Source organism: Leptonychotes weddellii, chromosome X (genome assembly GCF_054177405.1).
Source record: "Leptonychotes weddellii isolate Sample4059 chromosome X, ASM5417740v2, whole genome shotgun sequence".
Taxonomy (NCBI): Eukaryota; Metazoa; Chordata; class Mammalia; order Carnivora; family Phocidae; genus Leptonychotes; species Leptonychotes weddellii.
Window position 1 is genome coordinate 23,631,824 of NC_138385.1, and position 24,223 is coordinate 23,656,046.

Here is a 24,223-nt window from a genome sequence, read left to right on the forward strand (position 1 = left end):
GGCAGCTCACTTTAGGAAATCCATAGATAGTTCAGTCTTATTTTGGTTCATGAAACATCAATAATATATAGGCCTTTGCTCTAATTCAAACAGCTTCATCAGTTTTAAAATAAAGTAATTCATAATTTCATACTTGATTAAAAAAAACATAGTTCAGGATGGGAATACAGCAAATCATCTACATAGTCCATACTAGGTTGGGCTTTAGAGTTCAAAATCCCAGATTCTCATCAGTTAGCTTGTCATCTTATGCAATTAAGGGTTCCAGAATAGAACAGTGCTCACGTACATAAGGTAGATTGGAACCCTTACCATCTCTGTGCAATGGTTTAATAGTTGGTTCCCATTCCCAAGAAGTCAATGGGGAGCCCAGAAACTATCAAGTCTGTACATCAGCAAATCACAAAAATGGTTTATGCAAAAACACAGACTGACTCCACATCGAAGAGAGCTGACTTAGTCTAAAGGGAAAAATTAGGTTAGCAAAACCAAATAAGATTGCCTTAAACTTAAAAACCTAAAAACAGTGCCATCCATTGCTGTTATTCTTGCTAATCCTTCTGTTTCATATTGTAGCATTTGGCTAACTATAGAACAGTATACTATTTGTGAATACAGCCTTGAGAACACTTTTGCTCTGTCCAGCCTTGTGAAGAGAATTCAGGCAATCATCTAGATTATTTATGACATAAAATAGACCTTCTCACCTTAAATATTGAAATACTCAAGGTCAATGCCATTCACCTGATTTTTCTAAAGAAGTTTCTAGTATAGAAATATAGTCTTGTAGAGGGTTTATAAAACCATCAGTTTTAATCAAAAGCTTTTATGATCTATTCAAGTCAATTTTAAAGAATATCCTTCCTATAAAAACACCTGCAATGTACTTTGGAGATTTTTAATGTTAGAGAGCAGAGATTTCAGGAAATCTCAGCTGCAGTATGAGGTGATTCAATGTGCTTCAGCAAAACAAAATAGAAAATCTAGAAAAATTTAAAACAGGTATTGATGACTACATTTAAGGCAAGAAGGCACTTATAGCACCCATTCATTTAAAGCTAATTTCAATTCAAATGCTTCTCCCAAAATTGCCCACACCCCTCTCTCACTCTTGAGATTCCATTTATAAGCTTCAGACTCATTGAATCTCGGACCTGTTTGCCTTTTATTTCCTAACATATAACAAGCATTCAAGAAATGTCTGTTGACCTGAAGTGCAGTTTAAGGAAATTTTCACACAATTTTGTATGTGAAACAAATGAGACTTTCAGAGTTTAGCTGTGTATCAGTCAAATATGTTGATGCATTTGTATCTGCACAGCAATTGAAAATAATTAGTCAATCCAACAAATAAAAATAAACCAGCAAGATCTTCACAGCTCTAAGGATGTGGACATCAATAATATGTTTCAGAATATTGACAACACTAACCCATTTTTAAGCCAGTCCAACATAAATTGGAGGAAAACCAATTTAGAGTGTTGATAGTTACTGTAGAAGGGGTATCTTCTGACTTCAGATAAGCAAAAACAAAGACAGCATTTCATGTAGAGTGTATAGCTAAATATGACTGAAATAACCCACAGAACTATATTTGCACTACTAAGATATGAGTAATTGTTCTCAGAAAAAGTTTTGACAGCAAATAGGCATACATAAGGGTACTCAATGCCTGTATGTTGAAATGGTTGAATGGGTGAGAAATAGTGCATAATCCTAACTGTATTAGTATAGATTAAGTCTGGCTACATATAGTAGAAACCTAAAACAAAGTAGCTTAACTATGACAGAAAGGTATTTCTCTTTCATGTAAACTAAGTTCTGAGGTTGGCAGTGAAGAGTTGCTATAGCAGCTCTATGGTTATCAGACAGAGACTTGTCCAGGTATTTACTGTTTGATTCTAGAAATATGCCTTTCACTGTTATGGTTCAAGATGGCTACTGGTGCTCGGGTCATCATCTTCGGGTTTCAAGCAGCAGGATGGAGGAAGGAAGAAAGAAGGCCAGGTGCTCTTTCACTTATAAAAAGACCTCTAGAAGTCCCACTTAATACTTCCACTTACTCTTCTATGGTCAGAACTTAATCATATGCCACCCTCAAGTGCTAGGAATGCTGTGAAATATAATCTTTTAAGTAGGGGTATGGCTCTCTAAAAGTCAAGACTATGTTACTTTCAATGGAAGGGGACAACGCATAATGAATTGGTGGCTAATTAGCAATCTCTATGATACCTACTTTGGCGACAATGAACAATTTAAAGAATGATGAACAAGTTAAAGTTCTCAAGTGGAAAGCAATTATTATTATTATTATTATTATTATTATTATTATTATTATTATTATTATTTTGGTATCCCTCAGAGCAGCAAAATTTGGTAGTTGCATAGTTTGGCACCCCTTGCTGATCCACAAGTACCATATATATCCTATCAACAACACATCTATTAATAGTTTTCCTATTTTCAAGAAAGTGAAACATCACATTGCTTAGAGAAACTTGAATGTATGTCAGTATTTCCTGTAGGGAAGAGTTCTGAATAAGGTGAGCTGGTGTCTTGACTCCTGATATCACCATAAGTCTTTCTTACACAATTTTACATATCTGGCCACCCTGCAGCATGGCTCCTGAGGATAATTATTGTTTATTTCCAGAACTGTTACTATTAGATTATTTTACATATATAAATTACTGGAAAAATAAGCATCTTCTCTAAGTGAGAGAAATGATAATCCTAGCTAGAGGAAGGGAAAGTTGAGAAAATAGTGAGCATATAACACAGAGCCCTTTGTCAAATAGCTGCCTTCTAGCTCTCTTTCCATTATTCCTCATCTGTTTTCTTCTCTGTCACAGCCACTTTCTCCAAGCTTCCACAAGACTTGGTCTTTTCTATTTTAATGTTAAAAGAAACAAGAGCAGTGGAGTGCAATACATAGCATATTTGGAAAGGTGGTAAATATTTAATAAATGATATAGTAAATAATGTATATAATTTAGCAAGAAACAATGTAAATATTTCATGGACTGCAGTGCAGCTGTTAGGTTGGAATTAAACCTGTGAGTCTGGAGAAAAGCCGCAGTTCAAAATGTCCTCTTCTGATAAGAGTACTCGCTGCTCAGGTCTCTAGCCCACAACCCGGAAGGAGTGCTTGGCACTTATGGTATAGCCACTTCTTTGATACTTCCTAATAGTGACAAGAGAGGGATGATGTGAATAATTCAATATAGTGAATAATCCAAATGCCGATTAGACTTTAGAGTGAAAATTTGGATTTTTGAAAAGTGGCTTCCCTTCTTAATTACATTATTCTTAGGATGATGTTAAAAAGAAGTTTTTATTCTCCTATGTACTCATGGACTAAAGAAAGCTGTCCCAGGATGAAGGATTTGCTATAGACAATCCATGGTAAGAAAATGCAAGGGTGACCGTGCTGTCCTTTCTTCTCTCTGAGAAGAATCTTAGGAATCAACCAATTCCTATAAGGGAATTCATGTAATTCTCTGATCTGCTTGGAAAATGATGGAAGAACTAAGCAAAATCTAGGAGTAGGGCTACCACAAGGTCCAAGTTGAAAATATAGTTGTTTACATGTTTTCAGTCTCCTGCTGGGTATGTGTGATAGAAAATATAAACTCTATATAAGAAATTTTTTTCTTGTCTAAGAAAGTTACAACTGGAGAGGCAAAGTTGAATGCATAAGAAAAAAATCGATGAAGACTCCACCAAAAAAAATGTTAGTACTAATAATGGATTCAGTAAAGTTGCAGGATAAAAAATCTGTTGTGTTTCTATACATTAACAGTAAAGAGAAATTAGGAAGGCAATCCCATTTACAACTGCATTGAAAAGAATAAAACATCTAGGCATAAATTTAACCAAGGAAGTGAAAGATGTATATGCTGAAAACTATAAGACATTAATGAAAGAAACCGAGGAAAACACAAACAAATGGAAAGACATTCTGTGCTCACAGATTGGGAGAATTAATATTGTTAAAATGTCCATACTATGAAAGCAATCTATAGATACAATTCAATCCCTATCAAAGTTCCAATGGCATTTTTCACAGAAATAGAACAATCCTAAAATTTGTATGGAACCACAAAAGACCCTGAATAACCAAAGCAATCTTTTTTTTAAATGGTTTTATTTATTTATTTCCAGAAACAGAGAGCGAGTGAGAGAGAGAGAATACAAGCAGGAGGAATGGCAGGCAGAGGGAGAAGCAGGCTCCCAACTGAGTAAGGATACTGATGTGGGACTCAATCCCAGGACACTGAGATCATGACCTGAGCTGAAATCAAGAGTCTGACACTTAACCGACTGAGCCATCAAGGCATCCCTAACCAAAGCAATCTTGAGAAAGAACAAAGCTGGAGACATCACGCTCCATGACTTGAAAGTATATTACAAAACAATAGTAATCAAAACAGTATGATATTGGCATAAAAGCAGACATTTAGATCAGTAGAACAGAATAGAGGGCCCTGAAATAAACCCATGCCTATGGTCAATTAATTTGCAACAAAGGAGCCAAGAGTGTACAGTGGGCAAAGGACAACCTCTGCAATAAATGGTGTTGGGAAACTGGACAGCCACATGCAAAAGAATGAAACTGGACTACTATTTTACACCATACACAAGCATTAACTCAAAAATGGGTTAAAGACTTGACTGTAAGACCTAAAATCATAAAACTCTGAGAAGAAAACATCAGTGGTAAGGTCCCTGAAATCAGTCTTGGTGATGATTTCTTTAGAATTTGACACCAAAAGCAAAGGGAGCAAAGCAGAAATAAACAAGTGGGACTATATTAAACTAAAAAGCTTCTGCATAGCAAAGAAAACCATTAACAAAATGAAAAGGCAACCTATTTAATGGGAGAAAATATTTGCAAATCATGTATCTCATAAGGGGTTAATATTCAAAATATATAAAGAACTTATACAACTCAATAGCAGAAAACCCCAGTCCAATTAAAAACTGGGCAGGGGTTCTGAATAGACATTTTTCCAAAGAAAACAAGCAAATGGCCAACAGGTACATGAAAAGATGCCTAACATCACTCACTAATCATCAGGAAAATGCAAATCAAAGCCACAGTGAGATATCACCTCACACCTGTCAGAATGGTTATCATCAAAAAGACAAGAAATAACAAGTATTGGTGAGGTTGTGGAGAAAAGGGAAGCCCTGGGCACTGTTGGTGGGAATGTAAATTAGGTGTAGCCGCTATGGAAAACACCATGGAGCTTCCTCAAAAAAATTAAAAATTGAACTACCATATGATCCAGTAATTCCACTTCTGGGTATTTATCTAAAGAAAATGAAAACACCATGCACCCCATGTTCAGTGCAGCATTATTTACAATAGCCAAGATATGGAAACAACCTAGTGTCCATCAAAAGATGAATGGATTTAAAAAAAGATGAATGGATAAAGAAAGTATATATATGTGTGTGTGTGTGTGTGTGTGTGTGTACACATATATATATACACAATGGAATATTATTCAGGCATAAAAAGAATAAAATTTTGCCATTTGTCACAACATGGATGGACCGTGAAAGCATTGCATTAACTGAAATAAGTCAGAGAAAGACATATACTGTATGATCTCATTTATATGTGGAATCTTTTTTTTTTTTAAAGATTTTTATTTATTTATTTGACAGAGAGATAGAGAGAGAGCACAAGTAGGCAGAGCGGCAGGCAGAGGGAGAGGGAGAAGCAGGCTCCCCACTGAACAGGGAGCTGGACGTGGGGCTCGATCCCAGGACCCCAGGATCATGACCTGAGCCGAAGGCAGCCGCTTAACCGACTGAGCCACCCAGGCGCCCCTATATGTGGAATCTTAAAAAAAGAAAAGAAAGCCAAGCTCATAGATACTGAAAACAAATTGGTGGTTGCCAGAGGTAGGGGTAGAGGGTGAGTGAAGGGAGTCAAAAGGTACAAAGTTCCAGTTATAAAATAAATAAATCTTGATGATATAATGTATAGCATGGTGCCTATAATAATAAAACTCTACTGCATATTTGAAAGTTGTTAAGAGAGTAGAACTTATTGGAATATGGAATTTGTTTATAGTGCTGTATGTCCTTGAGGTTATATAGTCAAAATAATATATTTAAGAATTACTTGGGTAAGTTATCATCCCCATCTACCTTCAGTGTGATTGTGCTAAGCTATTCATTTGACAAACAGCTTCATTTGTTTCTGCTTTTATTTAATTTCTGAGCCCCCTCCTATCTTTGTTATGTGTCTGTATGCGTACATGTATGTATTTTTGCTTGCCTATTTTTGAGTATGTAAAACACTTATGTGGTTATAAAACTTAAAACTATTCAGAAAGATATACTCAGAGAAGTCTCACTTCTACTCCAATCCCTCCTAAATCATTCCCTTCCACCATCCTTTCTATCTTGTTCCTATTCACTCCCCCTAGGTAACCAATTCCTTTGGTTTCTTATTTATCTTTCCTGTGTTCCTTTTGCAAAAGTAACAGATATGTGCATATTCTGTTATTTCCCCATTTTTATTCCATAAAAGTAGCATACTGTACATAATCTTCATACTTTGAGTTTTTCATTTAACGATATATCCTGGAAGTCACTCCATATCAGTTCAAAGATTCTTTTCATTTCTTTTTTGCAGTTGCATAACATCCCAGCACATGGATGCACCATAGTTTATGCAACCAATCTCTTCAGTGCAAACCTTTAGGATATTTCCAGCATTATGCATTTACAAAAAATAATGTTGAAGCAAATAGCTTCGACTATACCTATTTTTATATTGTTGGAGATATATTTTCAGGGTGAAATCCTAGAAGTTGGATTGATGGTTTGAGTGATAAACATATGTATACTTTTGATAGGTATTTTCCATTTCCCTTTTAAGGGTTGCAGGGGTGCCTGGGTGGTTCAGTTGGTTAAGCATCCAACTCTTGATTTTGGCTCAGGTCATGATCTCAGGGTCATGAGATCAAGTCCTGCGTCTGGCTCCATGCTCAGCATGGAGTCTGCTTGTCCCTTTCCCACTGCTCCTCCCTCTGCTCTCTCTCTCAAATAAATAAATAAAATCTTTAAAAATTTTTAAAGTGTCTATGAGGGTTGCAGCAATTTGTATTCCCACTAGAATGTGGAGCCATAAGTGTGAGTGCTTATTTCCCCACAGTATCACTAACAATGAGTTTTAAATTTACAGAAAAGTTATAATGATAGTACACAGAATTCCCATATGCTTCACATCCAGTTTCCTCTATTATTAATATCTCACTTTATGATCCAATTCTTACAACTAATGAACCAATATCAAAACGTTATTATTAACTAAAGTCCATATTTTATTCAAATTTTATTACCTTTTACCTACTGTCTTTTTTCTGTCCCAGGATCCCATCCATGTATATCCACGTGATAACACATTACATTTAGTCATCATCCCTCCTTAGGCTCCTCTAGACTGTGACAGCTTCTTAGACTTCACTTGTTTCAATGTTCTTGACAGTTTTGAAGAGACTTGTCAGGTATTTTGTAGAATGTCCCTCGATTGGGTTTGTCTCAGGTTTTTCCCCTGGTTAGTTGGGGTTATAGGATTTTGAAGAAAGACCACACAGGTAAAGTGCCATTCTTGTCACATCATATCAATGAAACATATTATCAACATGATTTATGACTGTTGATATTGACCTTGATCATCTGGCTGAAGTAGTGTTTGTCAGGTTTCTCCACTCTAAAGTTACTGTTTTATTCCTTTTCCATACTTGTTGTTTGTAAGGCTGTCACCTATGCACAGACCACACTTAAGAAGTGGACAGCTATGCTTTATTTCCTTAAGGGCAAAGTATCTACATAAATTACTTGGAATTCTTTGGCACATGAGATTTCTCTATTTCCCCCCATTTATTTACTTATTTACTCTACATTTATAAGGCGTGGACTCATATTTATTTTGTGCTTAGGGTTCTAAAACTACTTACTATACTATATAGTACATATAGTAGTATATGATACTATACTGTAGTTGCTCCAATACTACCTTATTTTATTGCTTAAAATTTTCCAGTTTTGGCCATAGAGAACTCTTTTAGCCGGCTTCTGTGTCCTTTTGGCATAGTCTCATCATTATAAAGTATGTAGGTATGTATTTATTTATTTTTAGCATTTCCTTACTTTCTGGCACTTTTCCATATTCACCCGTTACATTTACTGCCCAAGTTCTAGAATCAGCCGTTTCTCTAAGGACCCATGCTTCCTTTTATTGGAGAATGGTATTAGAAACCACTATCTGGGTGCTGGGTATGCTCCTTGCTACTAGGCTCTCTTAGTGGACAGAGCTAGAAGATATATGTGTGTATACTAATAGATATCTATCTATTCATCTGTACTTACATTAAGCTTAACATGAGTTCATACTGATAGTGCCAAAATTTTTTTTAAAAAAATTTGAGTATAGTTGACACACAATATTACATTAATTTCAGGTATACAACATAGTGATTCAGCATCTCTATGCATTATGCAACCATCAGTTTGTTCTCTGTATTTATAGGTCTGATTATGTTTTTTTTGTGTTTATTTATTCATCTGTTTTGTTTTCCAGATTCTACATATGAGTGGAATAATATGGTATCTGTCTTTCTCAGTCTGATTTATTTCACTTAGCAAAATACCCTCTATGTCCATCCATGTTGTTACAAATGGCAAGATCTCATCCCTTTTTATGGCTTCATAATATTCCACTGTATGTATATACCTTATCTCCTTTATCCATTCATGTATTTTTTAAAGTAAGCAAGCTCTATGCCCAACGTGGGGCTTGAACTCATGACTCAAGATCAATAATCACATGCTTTACTGACTGAGCCAGCCAGGTACCCCATTCATCTACTGATGAACACTGTGTTGTTTCCATATCTTGGCTATTGCAAATAATGCTGCAATAAACACAGGGGTGCATATATCTTTTTGATTTAGTGTTTTCATTTTCTCTGGCTAAATACCCAGTAGGGAATTATTGGATCATATGATATTTCTATTTTTAATTTTGTGAGGAACCTCCATACTCTTTTCCACAGTGGCTGTACCAATTTATATTCCCACCAACAGTGCACGATGGCTCTTTTTTTCTCCACATCCTTGCCAAAACTTGTCATTTCTTGTGTTTTTTATTTTAGCCATTCTGACATACGTCAGGTGATATCTCATTGTGGTTTTGATTTGCTGAACATTCCTTTTTGACTTTCCTATTTCTGTTAGCAACACTATCATCATCCCATTGATCATTGACTCATTCCATTCTTTCCATGTCATTAAACACTACCATTCTTTTCCAATAACTTTTGTTTTGTTTCTTTAACACTCACTCTTGCCACTTTAGTTCAAAACCTGATATAATACAACAATTTCCCAAATAAATTCATCATATTTGCTTCCTGTTCACTTTAGTCTTATGTTTGTGAGAAAGATGCATTAATCTCCTTAAAGCTTATGGAGATTATAGAGTACAGTCATTAAGAGCTCCAGCTTTGGCAGATTGAGACCTATAAGTACAGAGAATAAACTGGTGGTTGCCAGAGTGGAGGGGGTTGGGGGGATGGACACAATGGGTGAAGGAAAGTGGGAGATACAGGCTTCCACTTATGGAATGACTAAATCACCAGAATAAAAGGCACAGCATAGAGAATATAATCAAGGATATTATAATAGTGATATATTGGGACAGATGAGGACAGATGCTCACTTGTGGTGGGCCTAGCATAATGTATAGACTTGTCAAAGAACTATGTTGTACACCTGAAACTAATGTAACATTGTGTGTCACCTACACTCAGATTAAAAAAAAATTAAAAAAAAAAAGATCCAGCTTTGGAGGTAAACAGGTCTGTTCTGAGCTCAACCTTTGCCTGTCATTGCTATGTGATGTTATAGAAGTCATTTTATCTCTCTTAGTTTTCATGTCTTTATATTATAAATGGTAATAACAGTATTTACAGATTGTTTCATTAATTAACAAAGGTGATGTAATCAGCATAGTTAGTGCAATGCTGACCCTATACTAAGCCCTTACCTCAAGAATATTCAATAAATAATACCCAAACTCTTTATCTCGATATTTCAGATCCTTTTTCCTCATCATCTCTCATATAACCACATTATGCTCTGGTCAAATTGAGCTATTTGCCATTTCCTAAAGGCCTGTGCTTTTCCATCTTTACAGCACTTCCAACCTTTATCTTTTGCTCCACCTTGGATATCCTCTACCTCTAATCTCCAGACATTGAAATCCTATCCATTTTTCAAAAACTGGGTCAAATGCCACACTCCCCATTAATACTACTCTGATTAGACTGTTTGGAAATCATACGTTACCATTAGATATCTATAGCACATCTCTCTTTTTCCTGCTTTTGATTAAATATGAAGGAATTTGATAGATGCCATGAGAAACTAAATGCTTCATTTTTATATGTATAGTTACGCATAAGTAGTAAAGGCTCAATAAACATCTGTCCTATGAATAGAATCAATGTCATCTAAAGATCCAATTACACCTCTTTGAATAGTCTGTAGGGATCTAAAATTGTTGCCTTTATTCATTCTTTCTGCTTAAGGTACAGAATGTTAATGAACAACAAATTTTTCTCAGAAGAGCTCTAGGTAACAGTGAATGTGGCATAGAAAAGGGACACTTTTATAGGAAACATGAAAAATCTAAAACATAAGAAACTGTGAGAGAAGGCTTTGAAAGATGGATTGTGAAGTCCTAGACAGCCATGAGTTACCAGGCACCAAAAGGAAAGACTTGAGTGCTCAGCAAAAAATAAGAATTACATTGAAAGGTAAGTCTTGAAACTTCTGCTAAGGATCACTACCAGACAGAATAAAGGGTGTATAAGCTCTGTTTTTAATGAGAAGAGTGATATAACCAGTGAGATTCCAAGTGCCATTAAGTCACACAGATGACCCATATATACGACATTTTCAGAAAATTTAAGTATTCTTTTGATCAGAGATGGTTGGAAACTTCTATGGAGTGAGCACTGGTTTCTTTCCTTCATTGAGTTAGGGAGGTCCTGTGAAGTCTGGTCACATTCAGGATCAGTCACAGCTTCCATGTATAGATTTTTAATTTCCTAGTCCTTTCCCCCTAGTGTACATGCAAATGCTAGCTTTTGGTCACAGGAAAGACCATTTGAGAGAATGCATATGACTCAGTTAAGTTCATCTCTTCAACTGGGAAACTGAACACATCAATAGCATTATTTTTAGCTACATGGAAACTTGCCTTAAGTAGCTTGTTTCAAGCAGAAAAATGAGAGAAAAGAATTCATGAATAACATTGCTTTCAAATCCCAGGTAGTTTGAATATATCTTATTATTCATATTTTGCCCTTATAGAATACACTAGTTTTAAAAGAACCCACCTGATTTAGACCAGCTTGAAAACAAAATTCAGCAGCAGTTACATATCATACATTCTCAAGAGATCCCAGTGCTACATTGATTACAAACAGCTGCAACATTCAATTGCCATTGAAATGTTATTCAAAAGACTATTAAACACAAAGTGTCCATATGTAGATCTTTGCTCTATATTTCTTGCAAAGTTTATAAGCTGATACTGACTGACCTTAAACCCCTGTGTGCCAAGTACTTTCATCACAGTAATCGAAATGTTAGGAAGTCACTGACTTTGTTAAATACCACTAAGTTTTTGTTAGGACTTACTAGAGGGAGAAGAGGAATTTGAGTTACTTTTTAGAGATGTCAAGTGTGTGTGTGTGTGTGTGTGTGTGAGAGAGAGAGAGAGAGAGAGAGAGACGATAGCAGCTATGTAAGCATAGACTTGAGTCCAAATGACATTTCCTCACCCAAAATTAGTAGATAATGTTGAATCCACGCATGCTCTGTCTGTTAATGCAGACACTAATGTTCAATGGTTTGAAAATTTTTAATGAGAATAGTCTTCTCTGTAGAACATAGTCCTTGAAAACAGGAATGTAAAGGGGATATTCTCTTTTGTCTATGTGCAAGGAGTACTCTCACTTTTCTGGAAAATCTCCCAGGAAACACATCCCAGGAAAGTGGAGATACCTTTCCTCTGAAAATCTAAACATGGGCTTGAAGAGTCATATAGTGCTTGTCCACTGGCTTCTCTTTTTGCATCTATCTGAATGGTATGTGGCAGGTCACTAACCATTTTGCTTTTGAACTAGAGGAGGTGTTAGATATTTTACTGATCAGTATGAATCCAGTAATAACTAAGAAAAATCTTGCAATATTTTGTAATAAATAAATACACAAACTCAATAGTAAGTGCTAGAAAGGAAACAGAGTTTTTATGACAGAGAAAAATGTGGGGACATTATTTAATAATCGTGAAGGGGCTTTGTGTAAAGGCGGCATATAAACTGAGACCTAAATGACAAGAAGTAGTCCTGCAAATAACTTGTTAAAAAACTCTTAAGGAAGGGGTGCCTGGGTGGCTCAGTCGTTAAGCGTCTGCCTTCAGCTCAGGTCATGATCTCAGGGTCCTGGGATCGAGCCCCGCATCGGGCTCCTTGCTCGGTGGGAGGCCTGCTTCTCCGTCTCCCCCTCCCCCTGCTTGTGTTCCCTCTCTCACTGTGTCTCTCTCTGTCAAATAAATAAATCTTAAGAAAAAAAAAAAAACTCTGAAGGAAGAGATATTGCCTTACTCCTGTCAGAAATGGCTAAAATAAAAAAGACAAGGAGTGGGGATGAGGGATGGGGTAACTGGGTGATGGACATTGGGGAGGGTATGTGTTGTAATGAGCACTGGGTATTATATAAGACTGATGAATCACAGACCTGTACCCCTGAAACAAATAATACATTTAAAAAAAGACAAGAAATAACAAGTGTTGGCAAAGATGTGGATAAAAGGGTACCCTTGTGCACTGTTGGTGGGAAATGTAAATTGGTGCAACCACTGTGGAACATAGTATGAGGTTCCTCAAAAATTTAAAATAGAAATATACAATCCAGTAATTCCACTGCTGGGTATTTACCCAAAGAAAATGAAAACACTAATTTGAAATATGTGCACCCCTATGTTTATTGCAGCATTGTTCACAATAGCCAAGATATGGAAGCAATAAAAGTGTCCATAAATAGACAAATAGAAAATAGATAAAGAAGATGTGGTACACATATACAATGGAATATTACTCAGACATAAAAAAGGATGAAATCTTGCCATTTGCAACAACATGGATGGACCTAGAGGGTATGATGCTAAGTGAAATAAGTCAGACTGAGAAAGACAAATACCATATGATTTCACTCATATGTGGAATCTAAAAAACAAAACAAATGAAAAAACAACAAAAAAACCAAAACAGACCCATAAATACAGAGAACAAACTGGTGACTGTTAGAAGAAAAGGGTGTTGGGGAATAGGTAAAATGAATGAAGGAGAATGGGAAACACAGGCTTCCAGTTATGAAATGAATAAGTCATGGGGAAGAAAGGTACAGCATAGGGAATATAGTCAATGATATTGTAATAGTGTTGTATGGGGACAGATGATAGCTACATTTGTAGTGAGCATGGCATAATGTATACAGTTGTCAAATCACTATGTTGTACACCTGAAACTAATGTAACACTGTGAATCAACTATACTTCAATAAAAGAAAAGAAGAAGAAAATAAAATGAATGAAGATGAAAGGAAAAAAAAACTTCCAAGGAAGATTATAGAGCAAGCACTGAGCAAGCTAAAGCCGTGAGGTAGTTTTCTCTTAGGAACTAAGAGAAGGTCATTGTATTTAGGACATAATGAATGAGAGAGTGAGTGGTGCTAAGTAAAACTGGTTAGTTGTTTAGGAGCTAAGTTACTCAGTGTTTGTAGGTCCCAGTAAGGAGTTTCAATTTTATTCTTAGTGAATTTGAAAACCATTGAAGGTTTACACTGTTATATATTAAAAATATCACCCTGGGTACTTTGTGTGTGGAATGGATTATTATGAGCTGATGGAAAAAGGGGAATAGAAACAGGAGACCAATTTGAAGGTTATCACAGTGAGCCAGCTAAGAGATGAGTCTGTGTTAAAGTGTGACAGTGGATATGGAGAAAAGTAGATGGATTCAGAGATATTTGGGAGGTTGTATCACAAGGATGTTCTGATGGGTTAGAAGTATGTGCATGTATGTGTATGGACTGTGAGGAAAAGGATAGCAACAAAGATGACTCCAACTTTCTGATTTCAGCAAGTAATTAGTGTTGTTGTTTTCTGAGATGAGTAAGACTAGGAAATGAACAAGTTTGGGGGGAAATCAAAATTTTATTGTTAACATCTCCTGTTGGAAATATCTGTGAACCATAAGATACGTTAAAATAAGGTATTTGATGTAAGTGCCTTGAACCTAGGAAACATGTCTAGGCTGGAGATATTATTGAAAACTAGAGAGGGTGTAGATGGGGAAGAAAATAAAACCCAGAATTTTCTTAAGGAATTCCAACATGATAGAGGCCTATCAGAGGAGGAGCCAAAAACAGAGATAAAGTAGTAGAGAGTGAGATAGCAGAAAATCAGGTGTGTATGTCGTGGGAAATAACAGGAAAGTATTGTAAGAAGGAAAGAATGGCAAAATCTGTTGAATGCTGCTGAGAAGTTGAGTAAGATGAAGACAGAACAATGTATTGCTTTAAGCAACATAACAGCTTTCAGTTACCTTGCTAAAGGCATTCTCAGTGAAATGATGAGGATTAAAATCAGCTGGAAACAAGTTGAAGAGTAAAGAAAGAAAGAACATCTGGTTTAAAAGTTTCCACAAGTTTATTCTGTGATATAGCCTTTCTTCATCAAACAAATAGCAAAGATAAAAGGCAAAACTGAAACTTAAAAAAAAATAGCTAAGATTGACAGTAAAATAAATATCCTTATGAATAGAAATGGAATAGAGACACAAAGTAGAAAGTGAAGCTAAATTCACAAAGACCTATGAGAGCCTGAGCTCTCACAAGAAAATGAAAAAATGAAGTCCTGCAAATGAGAAATGGGTACCATAGCCAGTCATACTACCTGTAGCCAAGAGCTGAAGGGAGGCCTCTCACACTGAAAAGATGCTAAGAAGCCTATTGCTGACATTCAACCTGGGGGTACTGCTTTATAAGAAACTGTGGGTCTAGGGAGGGAAAAGAAACACAGGAAGTGAACCAAGCTCTCCACTGATATATTTATGGGATTTGAAATGTCTTCAATATCACCACAAGACTGGGAATTTCTAAAAATGATTATAAGAGTGGCTCTGCTTTGAGGGTCTGGTGGACATGTGGAGGCAAGAGAGAGAGGAATATATAAAGGGAAAAACATAAATAACCACTCACTCAAAATGACTGTGTAAACAGAAATCACGAATCATATGAAATAAGCTAATGAAATCAATTGTATTAAATATTAGGAATAAAACAATAGACTGTATTGGTTGCATGTTCAAAGAGGTAAATATAGCCATATCAATTGAAAAAGAAAAAGGAATTGAAAATCAAAAGTTAGAAATGAAACTAGAATAGGTAGTAATGAAAAATAGAAATACTGATAATAAAGAATACAATCAAGACAGAAATATTGATAATAAAGAATACAATCACAAAGAATACTAACTAGGTGGGTTAAACTGGGGACTGGATACAGTGACTTGGAAGAGAATACTGAGGTATTCATTCATAATGCAGGAGGAAAAAATACAAGAAATGTAGTTAAAAAGACATGTGCATTTGACTGAGAGATTTCAAAATATGTGTAAGAGAATTTCAGAAAAAATAAAGTGGAAAGTAGTATTTGAAAAGGTAATAATAAAAATTTTCCCAGAATTGAAGAAAGATATAAATTCTCAAGTGTCCTAAGCATCATAATTTAAGATGAATTTGATACCTAGAAGTACTGCAGTGAAACAGAAGACCATCAAGTGAAATCTTAAAAGCTAACAGAATGAAAATATTGATTACTTACAAAGACTGTAATTACTTAAGACTGACTATAGACCTCTCATCACAGCAACACATTGAAATAACTTTCAATGAAGAATTCCATACTCAGCTAAACTAATATGCAAGCATGAAGGCAAAATAAAGACATTTTAAGATATCCAACTCAATATCACTTAAAATGACATACTGAAACAAAACCACTTATAAAAGATGAATATTGGGGCATGTGAGTGGTGCAGTCAGTTGGGCCAACTCTTGATTTTGGCTCAGGTCATGATCACATGGTTGTGGGATCAAGCCCCATGACCAGCTCCAAGCTCAGTACAGAGTCTGCTTGAGATTTTCTCTCCTCCCTCTGCCTCTGCCCCTCCTGCTCATGCTCTCTCTAAAATAAATAAATGAATCTTTTTAAAAAAGGTGAATATTAACTCATGGATGAAAAGTATAGCTAATGAATACTAACTAAAATAAAGCTTATGAAGTAATATGCCCATCAGAAAAAGTAGAATGCAAGGAAAGAAGCACTAATAGAAGATACACTATTTATATGAAAAGGAAGAATCAATCTTATATATCTTTATGACCTTAGATTTGGCAATGGCTTTTTAGATACACCAAAGGCACAAGCGACAAAAGTAAAAAAAAAAAAGAGAGAAAAAAGAAAGATAAACTTCATCAGAATTTAAAACTCCTGTGCACCAAAGGGCATTATAAAGAAGGTGAAAAGACAACATATACAGTTGGAGAAAATATTTGCAAATCATATATCAGATAAGAATCTAGTATCCAGAATATAGAAGGAAACTTTATAATGCAATGACAAAAAGTAAAACAACTCCAATTTTAAAATGGCCAAACGGCTTGAATAGACATTTTTCTAAACAAGATATATAAATGTCCAATAAGCACATTAAAAGATGCCTAACATCATTAGACATTAGAGAAATGCAAGTCAAAACTAAAATGAGATTCTATTTCACACCCCTACAATGGCCATAACTAAAAAATGGAAAAAAACAAGTGTTGGTGAAGATGTGAAGCAATTGGAACACTTACACATTGCTGATGGGAATGTGAAATGGTTCTTAGCCACTGTGGAAATCATTTTGACAGTTCTTCCAGCAGTTAAACATAGAGCTATGATCTGACCCATGAATTCCATTTCCAGATGTATACACAAAAGACTTGAAAACAGGTATTCAAACAAAAACTTGTACATGAATGTACAAAGCATCATTAGTCACAATAGTCAAAATGTGGAAATAACCCAAATGTTCATTAGTGGATGAATGGATAAACTAAGCTGGGTATATGCATGCAAAGGACAATTTTTCGGTCATAAAAAGGATTGGATAGAGAAGATGTGGTATGTACATACAATGGAATATTACTCAGCCATCAAAAAGAATTAAATCTTGTGATTTGCAATGACATGGATGAATTAGAAAGTATTATGCTAAGCGAAATAAGTCAGAGAAAGACAAATACCATATGATTCCCCTCATATGTGAAATTTAAGAAACAAAACAAATGAGCAAAGGGGAAAAAAGAGAGAGAGAGAGTGGTAAACTAAGAAACAGACTCTTAACTACAGAGAACAAACTGATAGCTACCAGAGGGGAGGTGGGTGGGAGGAATGGAGGAAATAGGTGATGGGGATTAAGGAGGGCATTTGTCCTGATGAGTGCTGTGTGTTGTATGGAAGTGTTGAATTACTATATTGTACACCTGAAACTAATATTACACTGTATGTTAATTAACTGGAATTTAAATAAAAGCTTAAAAAAAAGAAAAGAAATAAAGAGTATTTAGAGGACCCCCAAAAGAAGGTACACTATGTATTAATGTGTCCTTCAAGTAACATGTTTCATTAAGATACAAGTGTTTGTAGTTATCTGTAGAAGGGTATGTGAATGGTCATATGCTTAATTCATTGGAACTAAATTGTGTATAATGTTCCTTCAACTAACATCTCTCATTAAAATGTTAGGTGTAGGTCCAAAAAAAAAAGGATTGAAGTACTGGTACATGTTACCATATGGATGAACCTCTAAAAGTTTATGCTAAATGAAAGAAGCCAGACACAAAAGACCACATGTTGTATGATTCCATTTATATGAAACATTCAGAATATGTAAATTCATAGATTCAGAAAGCAGACTAGTGTTTGCCAGTGACTTGGGGGAGAAGAGTGACTGCTTAAGAGGTTTCCTTTGGGTGATGAAAATGTTTTGGAACTAGATAGTGGTGATAATTGTATAACATTGAAATGCATTATACACTACTGAATTGTACACTTTAAAATGATCAATTTTATATTATGGAATTTTATCTCATTACCAAAAAAAAATCAGAGAGAACTTCCAGGAGAAGTTGACAAACCCACAATCAAAGTAGGATATTTTAATAATATTTTTACCCTAAAACTGATAGGTCAGGGACCAAAATATTAATAAGGATATGGAATATTTGAACAATAAAATTAGATTTTAATTAATGAATATTTATAGAATCATTTGCCTGACAAAGGCAGGATATGTATTTTTTACAAGTACATCTCTTATAAAGATCAGTGACTTATTAGGTCACAAGGGAATTCCCAACTAATTTCCAAAATCAATATGAAGTCCACCTTCTCTGAAAAAAATAGAATGATAGTTGTTACTAACTATAAAAAGACAGTTAAAAACTCCATATGTTTGGAAACTCAAAACTGTACTCCATATAACACAAGTGTTAGAAGAAAACACTTGGAGATGACATAATATTGGGAAACAAATGATATTGAAAGTACTACCTACCAAAATCTGTGGGTTTCAGATAAAGAGGCACCTAGAGGTGTATTTACAACTTTTGAGGTATTTATTTAAAAAAAATAAAGGGGGTTGCCTGGATGGCTCAGTTGGTTGATCAGCCAACTCTTGGTATCTGCTCAGGTCATGATCTCCAGATCCTGGGATCAAGCCTGGCTTCAGGTTCCATGCTCAGTGGGGAGTCTGCTTGAGGATTCACTCTCTCCCTCTGCCCCTCCCCCAGCTTGTGTTTTCTCTCTCTCTCTCTCTCTCAATCTCTAAAATAAATAAATCTTTAAAAAGAAATAAAGGATGAAAATAAACAAGTTTTTAAAGATATCATTCCTTCATTTATTTCTTTATACATCCTTAATATATTTATTTTGAAAGATTCTTTCAGATTATTCTATTAGTTCTATTTATTCTGTAGTGAATAAATACTTTTGTGTGTGTGAAGAGGCCTCAATCATCTTCATGAATTTAAAAGTTCTGGTCTCTCTTTCATGGCTCATTCTCTATCTGTCTCTCTCTCTCTCACATACACATACACACACCCCGTCTCCTCTGCTCACCTCTCTTTATTTACAAATTTTCCAATTGCTTTAATCTGCTTTTATGGACTCCAATCTAGAATCAGATCATATATTGATAGTACAGGGTCCCTGCCCTACAATGATATTGGGCAGATCACAGAGGAGAATCATAAAGTTATATGTGTATCTTTTTCATCCTTAAATACTTAACATTTAATAAATTACAGACCTAGGCATCAATCCACAGGAGTTTTTTTCAACTTGTATTAACAAGCAGGAAAGCCCCAACATGGCCCTCAGTTTTAAGCAGGGGGCTTATTTCCATCCAAATTTATGCTAAGACACTTATTCTAGGGTATTCACAGGAACCAAACAACTGTCTGATTTTGTTTGTTTGTTTTTGTTTTGTTTTGTTTTGTTTGAGAACAAGAAAGAGCACGGTTGCTCAAGGTAGGGGGAGGAGTGTGAGGGGAGGGGCAGAGGGGCTTGATCTCATGACCCTGAGATCATGACCTGAGCTGAAATGAAGAGTTGGACACTTAACCAACTGAGTCCCCCAGGCACCCATACTGTCTCTTCTTTTGAACTCAAAGCCCAGAAATCCTGTAGCTTCAGTCTGACACCATTTGAATTTCTATTCCATTTATGGTCCACAGAAAGATTTATCTTATTTTTAAGATCAGCTGTGTACTTGAATTTTTCTCTTTTTATACTCTAACTCATTGCTCTGGGTTCAACTAGAGAGGGAATGTTCAAAGTGTGGACTTTCCAGGGCTATCTTGATTGTAACACAATCCATTTTTACATATATAAAATACACAATAAATGAACAATGACAAAGAATCAGTTTGTCTCTTTGCAAGCAGGGAGACAGACAGATAAAGCAACTATAAAAGCTCCACTATCATATCTCCATTCATATATGCAATATATATTTATTGAACCCTTACTAGGCATCAAATACAGCATTAGATATTATAGGAAGCAGAGAAATATAACTGACATGACTCTGCCCTAAAAGAATTTACAGTTGAACAAAGGCTGAGACGGAAATAAATCTGTCACAATTTCTACCCTCTTGGTTACAAAGTTTATGGTTATTGTCCTAAGGTGGCCCAAGGAAGAAGGAACCTAATATATCTCCTTCATAACATTCAGCTGTTAAAAAGAAAAAAAAGTCCTCCTGGCAATTGCCCCTCTGAAGATTTGATCAGAAAAAAAGTAATTTCAATTATTTAAATACTATTTAGTTGTAAGAAGTAAGATTATCACAGCTTCAAGCATATTTTTGTCATGTGAAGGCAGAGATGACAGTTTCCAAATTCATTAAGTGTCAACAATTAGGACACATGTTGGGCACTTGTCTGAAGCCATCAACCAGTCTTTTGTTACTTGTAAACAGTAATTGAAACTTTGTAAAGTTTGAAAGATAAAAATAGCATGATTGTGACAGAGCAAACTAAGTAGAATCTGGGATCACAACGAAAGTTGTGAACTTCCTTATTTTTAAAACCCTTTTTGAGGCGTCTGGCCCCCGCTCTTACAGCCATTGCAGTACATTGAGCTCCGTAGAGACAGCGCTGGGGTAAGGGAGAGCCAGACAGGCACTTGGCGATTCTGTGCCTTGCTGAGGAAAATAATTAAACACGGGCAAAGGAGATCCTAAGAAGCCGAGAGGCAAAATGTCATCATATGCATTCTTTGTGCAAACTTGCAGAGAGGAGCCCAAGAAGAAGCACCCAGATGCTTCAGTCAAGTTCTCAGAGTTTTCTAAGAAGTGCTCAGAAGGGGCGCCTGGGTGGTTCAGTTGGTTAAGCGACTGCCTTCGGCTCAGGTCATGATCCTGGAGTCCCGGGATTGAGTCCCACATCGGGCTCCCTGCTCAGTGGGGGGTCTGCTTCTCCCTCTGCCCTCTTCCCTCTTGTGCTGTCTCTCATTCTCTCTCTCAAATAAATAAAATCTTAAAAAAAAAAAAAAAAAGAAGTGCTCAGAAGGGTGGAAGACCATGTCTGTTAAAGAGAAAGGAAAATTTGAAGACATGGCAAAGGCGGATAAGGCTCGTTATGAAAGAAAAATGAAAACTTATATCCCCCCTTAAAGGGGAAACAAAAAAGAAGTTCAAGGATCCCAATGCACTCAAGAGGCCTCCTTCGGCCTTTTTCTTGTTTTGTTCTGAGTATTGCCCAAAAATCAAAGGAGAACATCCCGGCCTATCCATTGGTGATGTTGTAAAGAAACTGGGAGAGATGTGGAATAACACTGTGGCAGATGACAAGCAGCCTTATGAAAAGAAGGCTGCTAAGTTGAAGGAAAAATATGAAAAAAATATTCCTGCATACCGAGCTAAAGGAAAGCCTGATACGGCAAAAAAGGGAGTTGTCAAGGCTGAAAAGAGCAAGAAAAAGAAGGAAGAGGAGGATGATGAGGAAGATGAAGAGGAGGAGGAGGAAGATGAAGAAGAAGATGATGATGATGAATAAGTTGGTTCTAGCGCAGTTTATTTTCTTGTCTATAAAGCATTTAACCCCCCTGTACACAACTCCCTCCTTTTAAAGGAAAAAATTGAAATGTAAAAAAAAATTTTTTTTTTGAGTTAGAAATAGCTTTACCATCTCATGTTTAAAAAACACAAACACCAGGGCTCCTGGGTGACTGAGTCAGTTCAGCGTCCGACTCTTGATTTTGGCTCAGGTCATGGTCTCAGGGTGGTGAAATTGAGCCCCGCATCAGGCTCCACACTGGGTGTGGAGTCTGTTTAAGATTCTCTCTTGCCCCTCTCCCTCTGCCCCTCCCCCCCCCAAAATAAAACCAAAACCACACATACCAATTACTGCACAACCTTGTAGGGCAAAATTTAGGGTTGTCACTTTCTTGTTTCCAGTAGTTAACAGGCCATTAATTTAATACCAATATTCTATTTTAACAGAGGTTTTCTCTGACCACCCCCAAACACATGCTTCGAATCTCTCTTCCAGAATCAGACTATATGTGTTCAAATCCTTACAGGCTATGTGACCTTGTGAAAGTGACTTAATCCGTTTAGGTGGACTTTTGCTCATCTGTTAAAGAGGAATAACAGAAGTACCTTTCATGGTGGTTGGTGTGAAGATGAAGTACTGAGTACAGTGTCTGAAACATGCTGTGAACTCAATAAATATTATCAGTAGTCAGTATTATTGTTAATTTATGTGTATGAATCTATTACTTTCCAAAATATTAAGTTCTTTCAAGGAAAGCATATTGTCTCCTCCTCTATTTATTTCTCCTTCAGTACCAAATAACAATATATATAACAGTATTATAACAATAGCCTTAAACAAGCTTCAGTGCTGTAAGATATATTAACTCATTTGAAAACTACAGCAATTCTATGAAGGCAGGTTTCAATATATCTGTGATAAAGTGTAAAAACAAAAGTGTGGTGCTTTCCAAGAATTTGGAAATGAATTTGCCTCCTGAGAGATCTGTTAAGAAAACAACACATAATGGAGCAGAGGACAAACATGAAAGGTCACCTTACAGAAACTTTGTGTCCTAAGACAGAGCAAGACTTAATGAAAGTTATTAATGGGGAACATTTGCCTTTTGTAGACAGAGCACATTAGGCTGTCTTACCTCAGTGCTACCAAATATTCAAATCATTCAAATAACTACATATTCTCAAACAGGCTTCTGATTAGATTTTCCCTCCCTTAGTAGTGTGACTCTAGAAAGATAATTCACAGATCATGCTCAGGCTCATATAAACAATTGGTTCCATTAACAATTCTAGGTATAAAATAATGATGCCAATTTGTTAAGTTGCCATGAGTCTCTTGAGAACATTATATTGGTATGTCAAAGTCTTGGGCAACGAGTAGATTGAGTTTATTACCTATTTTCTTTGAGGTTTCCTCCTGGTGATTCCTTTGACTTTAATATGCTTTTTCCTGCCAATTTCTATAATATTCATGTAATAAAATTGTGACCCAAAGAGCTCTCGATTTCTCAAGAACCCACAGCTAATTAATGGTAGAGCTCAAATTAGAACCCAGTTGGCATTCAATTCTGGGTTATTTGGAGGATGAAGCAAAGAAGAACAATAAAATATCTCTTACTTGCTTTTCCATATCTAGCTTGTATAGAAAGTGTAGGATTTGGGTGCCCAATTTTAGATACTGTTCTAACAAATCGTAAATCTCTCCAACTTTTCAAATATATATTCCTGTTGATGAAGCCATCTGGAACTGATGAAGTGACATTCCCAAGTACACACAGCATTAATAGCAGATTAGGAATTAGAATCCAGGCCACCAGACTCACCTTGAACACTTTTCTTTGTACCATCATGCACCATTTCAGAGTTTAAGGATGACACTCTCAGTAGATAGAATAGCTACACTTTGAAATAACCTGGCTTATTTTGGGGGATCATTTAAACACATGCTAGTCTAGTACAGGATATCTTCCAACCCTGAATACAATCACGGAAGTGTGGACAACTAAAGCACTGCTTGTAGAAGTCTACTGGAAGGTCTACAGCAAAGAAATGGAAGGATTAAAGGGGAATTAGAAGGGGAAAGGCACACTGGAAAAAATGATAAACAATAGACAAGAGAGCAAGAAGTTCATAACAAAAATTATAATTAGGAATGGTCCACATTTATTAAGTACTAAGTTCTGTTCATGCATTATCTCACATGTGCATGAATAAGCAAGGAGTGCTTATTTGTTTTCATAATAAGAATATTCCTATTATTATTCTTAATTGCAGGAAACAAACTGAGTGTTGTTGGAGTGGGGGGTGGGGTGGGAGGGATGGGGTGACTGGGTGATAGACACTGGGGAGGGTACGTGCTCTGTTAAGCGCTGTGAATTGTGCAGGACTGTTGAGTCTCAGATCTGTACCTCTGAGACAAATAATGCAAGATATGTTAAGAAAAAAAAAGAAGAAGAAGA

General features: G+C 36.0%; 1 pseudogene; it reads left to right on the forward strand.

Moving 5' to 3' along the window:
• Positions 1–10,753: 10,753 nt before the first annotated feature.
• LOC102746764 (high mobility group protein B1 pseudogene) lies at positions 10,754–21,766 on the forward strand (annotated as a pseudogene).
• The last annotated feature ends 2,457 nt before the right edge of the window (positions 21,767–24,223 follow it).